Consider the following 14,916-nt stretch of genomic DNA (forward strand, 5'->3'; position numbering starts at 1 on the left):
TAATCAGGCTGAGTGCCAGTTGACCTCAGATGGTGAGTATCCTGATTGCAGATTTCTCTAAGACAGAGGTTCCAATCCTGGTCAACAGGGACCCCTGATATGCACATTTTTCATCTCTCCTTCTGCTAACACCTGGTTAGCTTCTTCAGGTGTTTGTTAGCTTTTGATTGGCTGAGCACACATTAATGGAAACAAGCCTTAACAAATGGCTCTTTGTCTACTCTCAGGGTGAACACACCCTGTTTTCTCAGTTGCCGAAACAGCATGGAATTTCCATCAAGCTATGACTGCCCTGGATGATATTTAAAGTTCCCTCAGATATGAAATACTTACTCATTGGTGATTCCAATACAACACCAATTTTCCAGCAACAATTCCTATGTTTCATTAGGCTTGTCATGTCCATATCTGCAAATCCTCAAGCCAGATTACTTGGAAGTTACTGGAAAAACCATGGTCAGAATTCACTAAATGTGCACTTTTATAGATCCTAGAATTCTCAAAAAGTTTCCATAAATGGACTGCATTTATATATCACTTTTCCATCTGCATCAGAAGCTCAAAGCGCTTTACAATTATGCCTCACATTCACCCAGACACACTCACACACCGATGTCAGGGTGCTGCCATGCAAGGTGCTTACTACACACCAGGAGCAACTAGCGGATTAAGGAACTTGCCCAAAGGCCTTAGCAATTTTCCGGCCTGGCTGGGTTTTTAAACTGAAAATCCTCTGGTCTGAAGCCCGCTAGACCATCACCTTTCCATGGCATTCCATCATTTTCCCATGAAAACATTGTCAGTCTGCTGTGCAACACAGCCAGTATTGGCATATCATCCATTTTTGCCAAGGTTACCAAGACCATAAGGGCCGTTGTAGTCCTTGTATCCCAACCATCTTGATTCCATTGGTCATATTTTAATCACCCGTGACCATTAGAGTGTCGCCTGGACTGGAGTGTTGCCTAAACGTAATGAAACATCTTGGTAATAAACCAGTCTGAGCTGGTAATTATGATGGACTCCTATTCAACGAGCCATGCCATACATGCCAGGGTTTGGTTTTAGAAAATGTAAAACCTGTTTTTACCAGGATACCAGCTAAACTTGTTTCTTGCCGGGATGGTTATTGCCAGGTTTTAACCACGATGTGCTAAATATCCCAACCCTGATTCATAGTAGCATCTTCCCTGAACAGGATTCCCAAGTTGTCTCTATAACCACATGCCTTTTAGTTAAGTGCTTTGGTCTCCTTATACAACAGGAAAAATAAGTATTGAACATGTCATTTCTCTCAGTAAATGTATTTCTAAAGGTGCTATTGACATAAAGGTTTCACCAGATAGATGTCTGTAACAAAAATTAGAAATTACGTTATGTGTAATAAAATGGAATGACAGAGGAAAAATATTGAACATGCTTAATGAAAGTTATTTAATACATTGTACAAAAGCCTTTGTTGATAATGATGTTGTGGGTGGGCCCTGTTACTCCCTATTGGTTCTGTTTGGAGAGTTTTTGGGTTCCTCTTGGTTCGTATGTCTGCTGTCCTGTGTGTCGTGTCTGGAGTTCTACGTGTGTCTCTGTCCTGTGGGTCCCGTTAGTGTGTCTGTGATCCCTCAAGCCTTCTTTGGTGGGCGTGTCCCTGCGACACCCTTCTCTGTTGAGTGTCTCTGGCCTGCGTGTATGAAGTCACTTCGACATGGTTATGTATTCATCCCCTGATGTGTCTCTAGAATGCCACCTGCAAAAAGAAATGTTTCATGTGGGTAGTTTGCTCTATCAGCTTGTGTCCTCTGGATTTGGAAAGCGTATCAGTTATCACTTGCAGAGTGGCTATACGCCCAACTGTTGGTTCAGTAAAGTAAATACACAAGCATACATGCCCAACCACAACTGACCAATGAACGTGCTTATAAGTTCACTTCCGGTTTCAACATGGGGAAAAGGGGGGGATATTTTCTTGCCGGCTGTGGGAGCGTTCGCAGCCCGCAGAGGGGTTGTGATCTAAAGCGGTTCTGTTTGGCTCATCACACCCAGGGAACTGTGTCAAACTAACACCATCTTACAAGCAACAAGCAGCATTTTGTTCATAAAAACTGTTTCGTTGTCGTTAAGGCTTCTCTGTTCAAAATGCTTATGAAGTTTGTCTGCTTTCATCCATTGCTGTATTTTTCCCGCAGTAATTAAAGATGGCGCCATTAAATGCGTCAAACATACGCTGCAATAGAGCCTTAAAAAAGTGTTGTAAAAAACATAGTTTAGATCAGGGGTGGGCAACTTGTTCCAGAAAGGGCCAAGAGTGTGCAGGTTTCCTTTGCAGCCATTGACTCCACCAGGTGATTTTACTGATTAACTGATTCCATTTGCTCAAAGTGATATTAATCAGTGAAATCACCTGGTGGAGTCAGTGGCTGCAAAGAAAACCTGCACCCTCTTGGCCCTTTCTGGAACAAGTTGCCCACCCCTGGTTTAGATGCACAAAACGCATCAAATATACGATCACGGTTGGGCGAATAAGGTAAGACATTATATTTATCTGCCCAACGGTTGGGCGTGTAATGCACATTGTATGACTTATCTGCCCAACCGTTGGGCGTGTAATGCTGTTTGTATGATTTATCTGCCCAGCGGTTGGGCGAATAGCCTTTGCCTATCACTTGTGGGTATGTCTTTACTGGAGGGGTCCTTGATTATGCTTTATTTTCAGTCTTCTGTGGATGCTTGTGGTTTGCTGCCCTCTTGTGGTTTCTTTTGTTAGTGCACGTCCTTAACACTGATTAGTAACATCTGTGGTCCATTTAGTCTGTGTATTCATACCTCCTCCGTTTGTCCTTCCGTTGCGGGTCCATTACGTGGTGTGTTTGGGTTTCCTTATGTCGTCTCCTGATTTTCCCATGTGTGCTGTTCCTACCACCATCCCCACGGGTTGTGTGTATATCAGTTTTGACTTTATGTCCTTATCTTTGCTCCTGTCTTCAGCTTTTTGCCACACCCATGGTAGGGTTTAAGATTGACTTTTGGTTTGATCCCTCCCCACTCCTGTTAATGCTTCGTAATCCCTCTAAGTTGGTTATGAATGTATTTTTGTTGGAACTTTCCCTATTCTTGTTTTTGTGGAATTTGAGCACTGTTTGGACAATAAACACCTGTTGTTTTTGGAACAAACCTCTTGTGTCTGATTTACTCACATAGTGAGGTTCACCCCGTCTTACCCCTGGTACCAACCATAACAAATGGCATCTTTAAGATGCCTCCTGTATGGCCAAACTAGTCATATGCATTGCTCAGGTATGATTTTGGCCCATTCTTCCATGCAAAGTCTTCAAATCTTGAAGGTTCCGTGGACCTCTTCTGTGAATTATCATCTTTAGTTCTTTCCATAGGTTTTTATTGGATTCAAGTCAGATGATTGGCTGGGCCATTCTAGCAGCTTTATTTTCATTCTCTGAAACCAATTCACAGTTTCCTTGGCTGTATGTTTGAGATCACTGTCTTGCTGACATGTCCACCCTTATTTCATTTTCATCATCCTGGTAGATTTTTATCAAGAATTTCTCCATTCATCCTTCCTTCAGTTACATGACGTTTGCCAGTGCCAGATCCTAAAAACATCCCCATACATACATGATATTCCCACCTCCAAACTTCACTGTTGGTCTGGTGTTTTTGGGGTGATGTGCAGTGCCATTTATGGTGTGTATTATGGCATCCAAAGAGTTCAATTTTGGTCTCATCTGACCAGACTGTATTCTCACAGTATTTCTCAGGCTTGTCTAAATGTTGTGCACCAAAGTTTAAATGAGCGTCAACATGCTTTTTCTTTAGCAATGGAGTCTTGTCTGGTGAGCATGCACACAGGCCGTGGCGGTTAAGTGCATTAGTTATTGTTTTCTTTGAAACAATTGTACCTGCTAATTCCGGGTCTTTCTGAAGTGTGGCTCTTGTTGGCTCTTGGATGACTCTTCTGAAAATTCTTTTCAGTCCTTTGTCAGAAATCTTGCGAGGAACACCTGGCTGTAGCCGGGTTATGGTGAAATGATGTTCTTTCCACTTTCAGATTATTTCCCCAACAGTACTCAATGGAACATTCAGAATTTTAGAAATCCTTCTGTAACCAATGCCACCAATATGTTTTGCAACAGTAAGGTTGTGAAGATTCTGAGCTTCTTGCTTTTACCCTTCATGTTTCTTGTGTGACACCTTGGTAATGAGACACCTTTTTATAGGTGACAGTTGGGACTGAACATGCTGATATTACAGTGCATCCAGAAAGTATGCACAGTGCTGCACTGTTTCCATATTTTTTAATGCTACAGCCTTATAACAAAATTAATAAAATGCATTTTTTTCCCCTCAAAATTCTAGACACAATACCTTGTAATGACAATGTGAAAAAAGTTTTCATTTTGAGATTTTTGCAAATTTATATTATAAAAATTATCTAAGAAATCACATGTACATAAGTATTCACAGCCTTTGCCATACAGCTCAAAATTGAGTTTAGGTGCATCCTGTTTCCACTTATCATCCGTGAGATATTTCCAAAACTTAATTGGAGTCCACCTGGGGTAAATTCAGTTGATTAGGCATGATTTGGAAAGGCACACACCTGTTTGCATATAAGGTCCCACAGTTGACAGTGCATATTGCTTGCCTCTACTGGTGGTTGGCTCTCACTGCGGTATTGTATCACTTCCTGTTCCGGAGCACAGCGGTGTTTTTCTGTATCTGTTAGCTGTTTAATCTGCGCAGTTAGATTGGTCTAGTTATCTAGATTACGATTTGTTTCCCAGTGTAATCTTTACGTGCCTTAACTAAAGCACTCCTTCTGCTGAATCACCTCTAAATTATTTACACATTATTCACTTTGCGTGTTTTTAGGAATCCGCTAGCTTAGCGTAGCTACTAGCTCTTAGCCGATTTAGCATGGCGGCTTCTCCTGTCTCTCCCACACTTTTCTGCTCTGGGTGTGAAATGTTTAGTTATTCCTCGGCCTCCTTTAGCAGTAATGGTACTTGTAATAAGTGTAGCTTATTCGTAGCTTTGGAGGCCAGGCTGGGCGAATTGGAGACTCGGCTCCGCACCGTGGAAAATTCTACAGCTAGCAAGGCCCCTGTAGTCGGTGCGGACCAAGGTAGCTTAGCCGCCGTTAGTTCCCCCCTGGCAGATCCCGAGCAGCCGGGAAAGCAGGCTGACTGGGTGACTGTGAGGAGGAAGCGTAGCCCTAAACAGAAGCCCCGTGTACACCGCCAACCCGTTCACATCTCTAACCGTTTTTCCCCACTCGACGACACACCCGCCGAGGATCAAACTCTGGTTATTGGCGACTCTGTTTTGAGAAATGTGAAGTTAGCGACACCAGCAACCATAGTCAATTGTCTTCCGGGGGCCAGAGCAGGCGACATTGAAGGAAATTTGAAACTGCTGGCTAAGGCTAAGCGTAAATTTGGTAAGATTGTAATTCACGTCGGCAGTAATGACACCCGGTTACGCCAATCGGAGGTCACTAAAATTAACATTAAATCGGTGTGTAACTTTGCAAAAACAATGTCGGACTCTGTAGTTTTCTCTGGACCCCTCCCCAATCGGACCGGGAGTGACATGTTTAGCCGCATGTTCTCCTTGAATTGCTGGCTGTCTGAGTGGTGTCCAAAAAATGAGGTGGGCTTCATAGATAATTGGCAAAGCTTCTGGGGAAATCCTGGTCTTGTTAGGAGAGACGGCATCCATCCCACTTTGGATGGAGCAGCTCTCATTTCTAGAAATCTGGCCAATTTTCTTAAATCCTCCAAACCGTGACTATCCAGGGTTGGGACCAGGAAGCAGAGTTGTAGTCTTACACACCTCTCTGCAGCTTCTCTCCCCCTGCCATCCCCTCATTACCCCATCCCCGTAGAGACGGTGCCTGCTCCCAGACTACCAATAACCAGCAAAAATCTATTTAAGCATAAAAATTCAAAAAGAAAAAATAATATAGCACCTTCAACTGCACCACAGACTAAAACAGTTAAATGTGGTCTATTAAACATTAGGTCTCTCTCTTCTAAGTCCCTGTTGGTAAATGATATAATAATTGATCAACATATTGATTTATTCTGCCTAACAGAAACCTGGTTACAGCAGGATGAATATGTTAGTTTAAATGAGTCAACACCCCCGAGTCACACTAACTGTCAGAATGCTCGTAGCACGGGCCAGGGTGGAGGATTAGCAGCAATCTTCCATTCCAGCTTATTAATTAATCCAAAACCCAGACAGAGCTTTAATTCATTTGAAAGCTTGTCTCTTAGTCTTGTCCATCCAAATTGGAAGTCCCAAAAACCAGTTTTATTTGTTATTATCTATCGTCCACCTGGTCGTTACTGTGAGTTTCTCTGTGAATTTTCAGACCTTTTGTCTGACTTAGTGCTTAGCTCAGATAAGATAATTATAGTGGGCGATTTTAACATCCACACAGATGCTGAGAATGACAGCCTCAACACTGCATTTAATCTATTATTAGACTCTATTGGCTTTGCTCAAAAAGTAAATGAGTCCACCCACCACTTTAATCATATCTTAGATCTTGTTCTGACTTATGGTATGGAAATAGAAGACTTAACAGTATTCCCTGAAAACTCCCTTCTGTCTGATCATTTCTTAATAACATTTACATTTACTCTGATGGACTACCCAGCAGTGGGGAATAAGTTTCATTACACTAGAAGTCTTTCAGAAAGCGCTGTAACTAGGTTTAAGGATATGATTCCTTCTTTATGTTCTCTAATGCCATATACCAACACAGTGCAGAGTAGCTACCTAAACTCTGTAAGGGAGATAGAGTATCTCGTCAATAGTTTTACATCCTCATTGAAGACAACTTTGGATGCTGTAGCTCCTCTGAAAAAGAGAGCTTTAAATCAGAAGTGTCTGACTCCGTGGTATAACTCACAAACTCGTAGCTTAAAGCAGATAACCCGTAAGTTGAAGAGGAAATGGCGTCTCACTAATTTAGAAGATCTTCACTTAGCCTGGAAAAAGAGTCTGTTGCTCTATAAAAAAGCCCTCCGTAAAGCAAGGACATCTTTCTACTCATCACTAATTGAAGAAAATAAGAACAACCCCAGGTTTCTTTTCAGCACTGTAGCCAGGCTGACAAAGAGTCAGAGCTCTATTGAGCTGAGTATTCCATTAACTTTAACTAGTAATGACTTCATGACTTTCTTTGCTAACAAAATTTTAACTATTAGAGAAAAAATTACTCATAACCATCCCAAAGACGTATCGTTATCTTTGGCTGCTTTCAGTGATGCCGGTATTTGGTTAGACTCTTTCTCTCCGATTGTTCTGTCTGAGTTATTCTCATTAGTTACTTCATCCAAACCATCAACATGTTTATTAGACCCCATTCCTACCAGGCTGCTCAAGGAAGCCCTACCATTATTTAATGCTTCGATCTTAAATATGATCAATCTATCTTTGTTGGTTGGCTATGTACCACAGGCTTTTAAGGTGGCAGTAATTAAACCATTACTTAAAAAGCCATCACTTGACCCAGCTATCTTAGCTAATTATAGGCCAATCTCCAACCTTCCTTTTCTCTCAAAAATTCTTGAAAGGGTAGTTGTAAAACAGCTAACTGATCATCTGCAGAGGAATGGTCTATTTGAAGAGTTTCAGTCAGGTTTTAGAATTCATCATAGTACAGAAACAGCATTAGTGAAGGTTACAAATGATCTTCTTATGGCCTCGGACAGTGGACTCATCTCTGTGCTTGTTCTGTTAGACCTCAGTGCTGCTTTTGATACTGTTGACCATAAAATTTTATTACAGAGATTAGAGCATGCCATAGGTATTAAAGGCACTGCGCTGCGGTGGTTTGAATCATATTTGTCTAATAGATTACAATTTGTTCATGTAAATGGGGAATCTTCTTCACAGACTAAAGTTAATTATGGAGTTCCACAAGGTTCTGTGCTAGGACCAATTTTATTCACTTTATACATGCTTCCCTTAGGCAGTATTATTAGACGGTATTGCTTAAATTTTCATTGTTACGCAGATGATACCCAGCTTTATCTATCCATGAAGCCAGAGGACACACACCAATTAGCTAAACTGCAGGATTGTCTTACAGACATAAAGACATGGATGACCTCTAATTTCCTGCTTTTAAACTCAGATAAAACTGAAGTTATTGTACTTGGCCCCACAAATCTTAGAAACATGGTGTCTAACCAGATCCTTACTCTGGATGGCATTACCCTGACCTCTAGTAATACTGTGAGAAATCTTGGAGTCATTTTTGATCAGGATATGTCATTCAAAGCGCATATTAAACAAATATGTAGGACTGCTTTTTTGCATTTACGCAATATCTCTAAAATCAGAAAGGTCTTGTCTCAGAGTGATGCTGAAAAACTAATTCATGCATTTATTTCCTCTAGGCTGGACTATTGTAATTCATTATTATCAGGTTGTCCTAAAAGTTCCCTAAAAAGCCTTCAGTTAATTCAAAATGCTGCAGCTAGAGTACTGACGGGGACTAGAAGGAGAGAGCATATCTCACCCATATTGGCCTCTCTTCATTGGCTTCCTGTTAATTCTAGAATAGAATTTAAAATTCTTCTTCTTACTTATAAGGTTTTGAATAATCAGGTCCCATCTTATCTTAGGGACCTCGTAGTACCATATCACCCCAATAGAGCGCTTCGCTCTCAGACTGCAGGCTTACTTGTAGTTCCTAGGGTTTGTAAGAGTAGAATGGGAGGCAGAGCCTTCAGCTTTCAGGCTCCTCTCCTGTGGAACCAGCTCCCAATTCAGATCAGGGAGACAGACACCCTCTCTACTTTTAAGATTAGGCTTAAAACTTTCCTTTTTGCTAAAGCTTATAGTTAGGGCTGGATCAGGTGACCCTGAACCATCCCTTAGTTATGCTGCTATAGACGTAGACTGCTGGGGGGTTCCCATGATGCACTGTTTCTTTCTCTTTTTGCTCTGTATGCACCACTCTGCATTTAATCATTAGTGATCGATCTCTGCTCCCCTTCACAGCATGTCTTTTTCCTGGTTCTCTCCCTCAGCCCCAACCAGTCCCAGCAGAAGACTGCCCCTCCCTGAGCCTGGTTCTGCTGGAGGTTTCTTCCTGTTAAAAGGGAGTTTTTCCTTCCCACTGTAGCCAAGTGCTTGCTCACAGGGGGTCGTTTTGACCGTTGGGGTTTTACATAATTATTGTATGGCCTTGCCTTACAATATAAAGCGCCTTGGGGCAACTGTTTGTTGTGATTTGGCGCTATATAAAAAAATTGATTGATTGATTGATTGATTGATTGATTGATATCAGAGCACAAACCAAGCATGAAGTCAAGGGAATTTTCCTTGGTTGAAATAAAAGGATTAATAAATGGAATAGTTTTGACGCTGTTGAATGTTTGGTCTCCAAAGTAAAGATCAAACAAGGTCGACGTCCAATGGATTCTATGACAGGTGACATATGTTACCTGTAACATGATAACTAAGCATGACAGATGGAGCAAACTATTCCTTATTAGAACCCTGTTAACCCAAACAATAATTTGCATCATTTTTTACTGAAATTAGAGCAACTTTAACTTTGACCCCTGTACAAACTGAAATAGACCTTTGTCACCATTTTTGCTGTTTTTACCCCATAACTCCAGAACATTCCATCATAGATAGTCCAAACTATACTTTTTTGAATTGTTATGATCAGACAAATAATGTGATATAGTTTTCAATGTGATTGGAGCATTTTTAAATTTTGACCTGTGTAATTGTTTATTGACCACTACCTGGCTACAGCTACCACCCTGGGATGGCTATCATACATTTTTGTGTTGGTCATAGTAGACTGAGGCTGGATTCTAAGTGTCGGTTAATCACCTTCAGTTGTACCGATTGGGTCAAAATTGATGACTGGCCCATGGATTATGTAGGCCACTGAGACAGGATTGTCTCTTAGGCACATATCTGGGGAAGGGTACATTTCTGCTGCTTTGAAGGTCCCAATGAGCACAGTGTCCTCCATCGTCCATAAATGGAAGAAGCTCAGGACTCTTCCTAGAGTTGGCTGTCTGTCTAAACTGAGCGATCGGGGGAGAAAAGCCTTAGTCAGGGAGGTGACCAAGAACCTGATGGTCACTCTGTCGGAGCTCCAGCATTCCTCTCTGGAGAGAGGAGAACCTTCCAGAACGACTTCCATCTCTCCAGCAGACCACCAATCAGGCCTGTATGGTAGAGTGTCCAGACAGAAGCTACTCCTTAGTAATGGCAGCCCACTTGGAGTTTGCCAAAAGGCACCTGAACGACTCTCAGACCTGTGGGGATGTTTTTCAGTGGCAGGAACTGGAAGACTAGTCAGGATTGAGGGAAAGATGAATGCAGCAATGTACAGAGACATCCTGGATTCCATTCACAAAAATGGACATAGAGAGGACTTGTGACCTTGCCAGAAAGATGTCGGGATCGATTAATAGTCTCTGGTCCCCTCCCCTCCTGGAGTACTGACGAGGCATTTTGCAGACTGACATCGTTAAATAGGTGGCTGGCGCAATTTTGTAGACAGGAAGGCTTTAGCTTTATTGATAACTGGCCTTCATTCTGGGGCCCCTGTGGCTTGCTGATGCCAGACGGCCTCCACCCTACTGGGGAAGGCGCAGCCATCTTGTCTGCGAACATAGATAGAGCTCTACAGGGAGGGTAACATTAGGAATTTACAGCAGGCCACAGAGCAGGTGATTAGAGACCCTGCAAGGATTATGACAAATGTGGGTGTGGAATCATTAAGTTAGTGGGGAAATTAGTGCAGAAAATCCACTATGGTGATATTGCAGTTTATCTGTCAGGGAGGGAAAGTCAACAAGTTGAGACTGTGGCCTGCTTCCGTAGACGTGTCCATAAAAATCATAGAGGGATATGCTTTGCAAATGTAATACCCATTACTGCATTGGATGATGTTGAAATTGAGGATGGCCCAGTGGTTGTTCCAGCAACAGCAAAGATTCCGCGTCTGCTACTTACAACGCGCATGGAATGTCTCAAACCTAAACCTACTTCTAGGCATCTTGTATATGCTACTCTGGAACCACTCCTAAATCAATCAATCAATCAATCATTTTTTTATATAGCGCCAAATCACAACAAACAGTTGCCCCAAGACGCTTTATATTGCAAGGCAAGGCCATACAATAATTATGTAAAACCCCAACGGTCAAAACGACCCCCTGTGAGCAAGCACTTGGCTACAGTGGGAAGGAAAAACTCCCTTTTAACAGGAAGAAACCTGCAGCAGAACCAGGCTCAGGGAGGGGCAGTCTTCTGCTGGGACTGGTTGGGGCTGAGGGAGAGAACCAGGAAAAAGACATGCTGTGGAGGGGAGCAGAGATCGATCACTAATGATTAAATGCAGAGTGGTGCATACAGAGCAAAAAGAGAAAGAAACAGTGCATCATGGGAATCCCCCAGCAGTCTACGTCTATAGCAGCATAACTAAGGGATGGTTCAGGGTCACCTGATCCAGCCCTAACTATAAGCTTTAGCAAAAAGGAAAGTTTTAAGCCTAATCTTAAAAGTAGAGAGGGTGTCTGTCTCCCTGATCTGAATTGGGAGCTGGTTCCACAGGAGAGGAGCCTGAAAGCTGAAGGCTCTGCCTCCCATTCTACTCTTACAAACCCTAGGAACTACAAGTAAGCCTGCAGTCTGAGAGCGAAGCGCTCTATTGGGGTGATATGGTACTACGAGGTCCCTAAGATAAGATGGGACCTGATTATTCAAAACCTTATAAGTAAGAAGAAGAATTTTAAATTCTATTCTAGAATTAACAGGAAGCCAATGAAGAGAGGCCAATATGGGTGAGATATGCTCTCTCCTTCTAGTCCCCGTCAGTACTCTAGCTGCAGCATTTTGAATTAACTGAAGGCTTTTTAGGGAACGTTTAGGACAACCTGATAATAATGAATTACAATAGTCCAGCCTAGAGGAAATAAATGCATGAATTAGTTTTTCAGCATCACTCTGAGACAAGACCTTTCTGATTTTAGAGATATTGCGTAAATGCAAAAAAGCAGTCCTACATATTTGTTTAATATGCGCTTTGAATGACATATCCTGATCAAAAATGACTCCAAGATTTCTCACAGTATTACTAGAGGTCAGGGTAATGCCATCCAGAGTAAGGATCTGGTTAGACACCATGTTTCTAAGATTTGTGGGGCCAAGTACAATAACTTCAGTTTTATCTGAGTTTAAAAGCAGGAAATTAGAGGTCATCCATGTCTTTATGTCTGTAAGACAATCCTGCAGTTTAGCTAATTGGTGTGTGTCCTCTGGCTTCATGGATAGATAAAGCTGGGTATCATCTGCGTAACAATGAAAATTTAAGCAATACCGTCTAATAATACTGCCTAAGGGAAGCATGTATAAAGTGAATAAAATTGGTCCTAGCACAGAACCTTGTGGAAGTCCATAATTAACTTTAGTCTGTGAAGAAGATTCCCCATTTACATGAACAAATTGTAATCTATTAGACAAATATGATTCAAACCACCGCAGCGCAGTGCCTTTAATACCTATGGCATTCTCTAATCTCTGTAATAAAATTTTATGGTCAACTGTATCAAAAGCAGCACTGAGGTCTAACAGAACAAGCACAGAGATGAGTCCACTGTCCGAGGCCATAAGAAGATCATTTGTAACCTTCACTAATGCTGTTTCTGTACTATGATGAATTCTAAAACCTGACTGAAACTCTTCAAATAGACCATTCCTCTGCAGATGATCAGTTAGCTGTTTTACAACTACCCTTTCAAGAATTTTTGAGAGAAAAGGAAGGTTGGAGATTGGCCTATAATTAGCTAAGATAGCTAGGTCAAGTGATGGCTTTTTAAGTAATGGTTTAATTACTGCCACCTTAAAAGCCTGTGGAACATAGCCAACTAACAAAGATAGATTGATCATATTTAAGATCGAAGCATTAAATAATGGTAGGGCTTCCTTGAGCAGCCTGGTAGGAATGGGGTCTAATAAACATGTTGATGGTTTGGATGAAGTAACTAATGAAAATAACTCAGACAGAACAATCGGAGAGAAAGAGTCTAACCAAATACCGGCATCACTGAAAGCAGCCAAAGATAACGATACGTCTTTGGGATGGTTATGAGTAATTTTTTCTCTAATAGTTAAAATTTTGTTAGCAAAGAAAGTCATGAAGTCATTACTAGTTAAAGTTAATGGAATACTCAGCTCAATAGAGCTCTGACTCTTTGTCAGCCTGGCTACAGTGCTGAAAAACCTGGGGTTGTTCTTATTTTCTTCAATTAGTGATGAGTAGAAAGATGTCCTAGCTTTACGGAGGGCTTTTTTATAGAGCAACAGACTCTTTTTCCAGGCTAAGTGAAGATCTTCTAAATTAGTGAGACGCCATTTCCTCTCCAACTTACGGGTTATCTGCTTTAAGCTACGAGTTTGTGAGTTATACCACGGAGTCAGGCACTTCTGATTTAAAGCTCTCTTTTTTTAGAGGAGCTACAGCATCCAAAGTTGTCTTCAATGAGGATGTAAAACTATTGACGAGATACTCTATCTCACTTACAGAGTTTAGGTAGCTACTCTGCACTGTGTTGGTATATGGTATTAGAGAACATAAAGAAGGAATCATTTCCTTAAACCTAGTTACAGCGCTTTCTGAAAGACTTCTAGTGTAATGAAACTTATTCCCCACTGCTGGGTAGTCCATCAGAGTAAATGTAAATGTTATTAAGAAATGATCAGACAGAAGGGAGTTTTCAGGGAATACTGTTAAGTCTTCAATTTCCATACCATAAGTCAGAACAAGATCTAAGATATGATTAAAGTGGTGGGTGGACTCATTTACATTTTGAGCAAAGCCAATTGAGTCTAATAATAGATTAAATGCAGTGTTGAGGCTGTCATTCTCAGCATCTGTGTGGATGTTAAAATCACCCACTATAATTATCTGAGCTAAGCACTAAGTCAGACAAAAGGTCTGAAAACTCACAGTAACGACCAGGAGGACGATAGATAACAACAAATAAAACTGGTTTTTGGGACTTCCAATTTGGATGGACAAGACTAAGAGTCAATCTTTCAAATGAATTAAAGCTCTGTCTGGGTTTTTGATTAATTAATAAGCTGGAATGGAAGATTGCTGCTAATCCTCTGCCTCGGCCCGTGCTACGAGCATTCTGGCAGTCAGTGTGACTCGGGGGTGTTGACTCATTTAAATTAACATATTCATCCTGCTGTAACCAGGTTTCTGTAAGGCAGAATAAATCAATATGTTGATCAATTATTATATCATTTACTAACAGGGACTTAGAAGAGAGAGACCTAATGTTTAATAGACCACATTTAACTGTTTTAGACTGTGGTGCAGTTGAAGGTGCTATATTATTTTTTCTTTTTGAATTTTTATGCTTAAATAGATTTTTGCTGGTTATTGGTGGTCTGGGAGCAGGCACCGTCTCTACGGGGATGGGGTAATGAGGGGATGGCAGGGGGAGAGAAGCTGCAGAGAGGTGTGTAAGACTACAACTCTGCTTCCTGGTCCCAACCCTGGATAGTCACGGTTTGGAGGATTTAAGAAAATTGGCCAGATTTCTAGAAATGAGAGCTGCTCCATCCAAAGTGGGATGGATGCCGTCTCTCCTAACAAGACCAGGTTTTCCCCAGAAGCTTTGCCAATTATCTATGAAGCCCACCTCATTTAATAACGCCACAAAACCGATACCCACAGCATTGTGCAGCAAACTGAACACTCTTCTTTTCAAAAACAAAGTTTTTAAGCTTGCAGTCCAGAAATCTGTCTGGGCGGGGCACCCAGTCCCGCATGTCCTCGTTCTGAGCACAAAAATATACTCCATGGTAGAGATGGAACGTTATTAATCCTTAGTCCCT

General features: G+C 41.5%; 1 protein-coding gene across 1 annotated transcript in view; it reads left to right on the forward strand.

Moving 5' to 3' along the window:
• Positions 1–14,916, forward strand: part of si:ch211-67e16.4 — a 147,049-nt gene that overhangs the window by 76,572 nt on the left and 55,561 nt on the right. The gene's annotated exons all lie outside the window — the stretch shown is intronic.

Source organism: Thalassophryne amazonica, chromosome 14 (genome assembly GCF_902500255.1).
Source record: "Thalassophryne amazonica chromosome 14, fThaAma1.1, whole genome shotgun sequence".
Lineage (NCBI taxonomy): Eukaryota > Metazoa > Chordata > Actinopteri > Batrachoidiformes > Batrachoididae > Thalassophryne > Thalassophryne amazonica.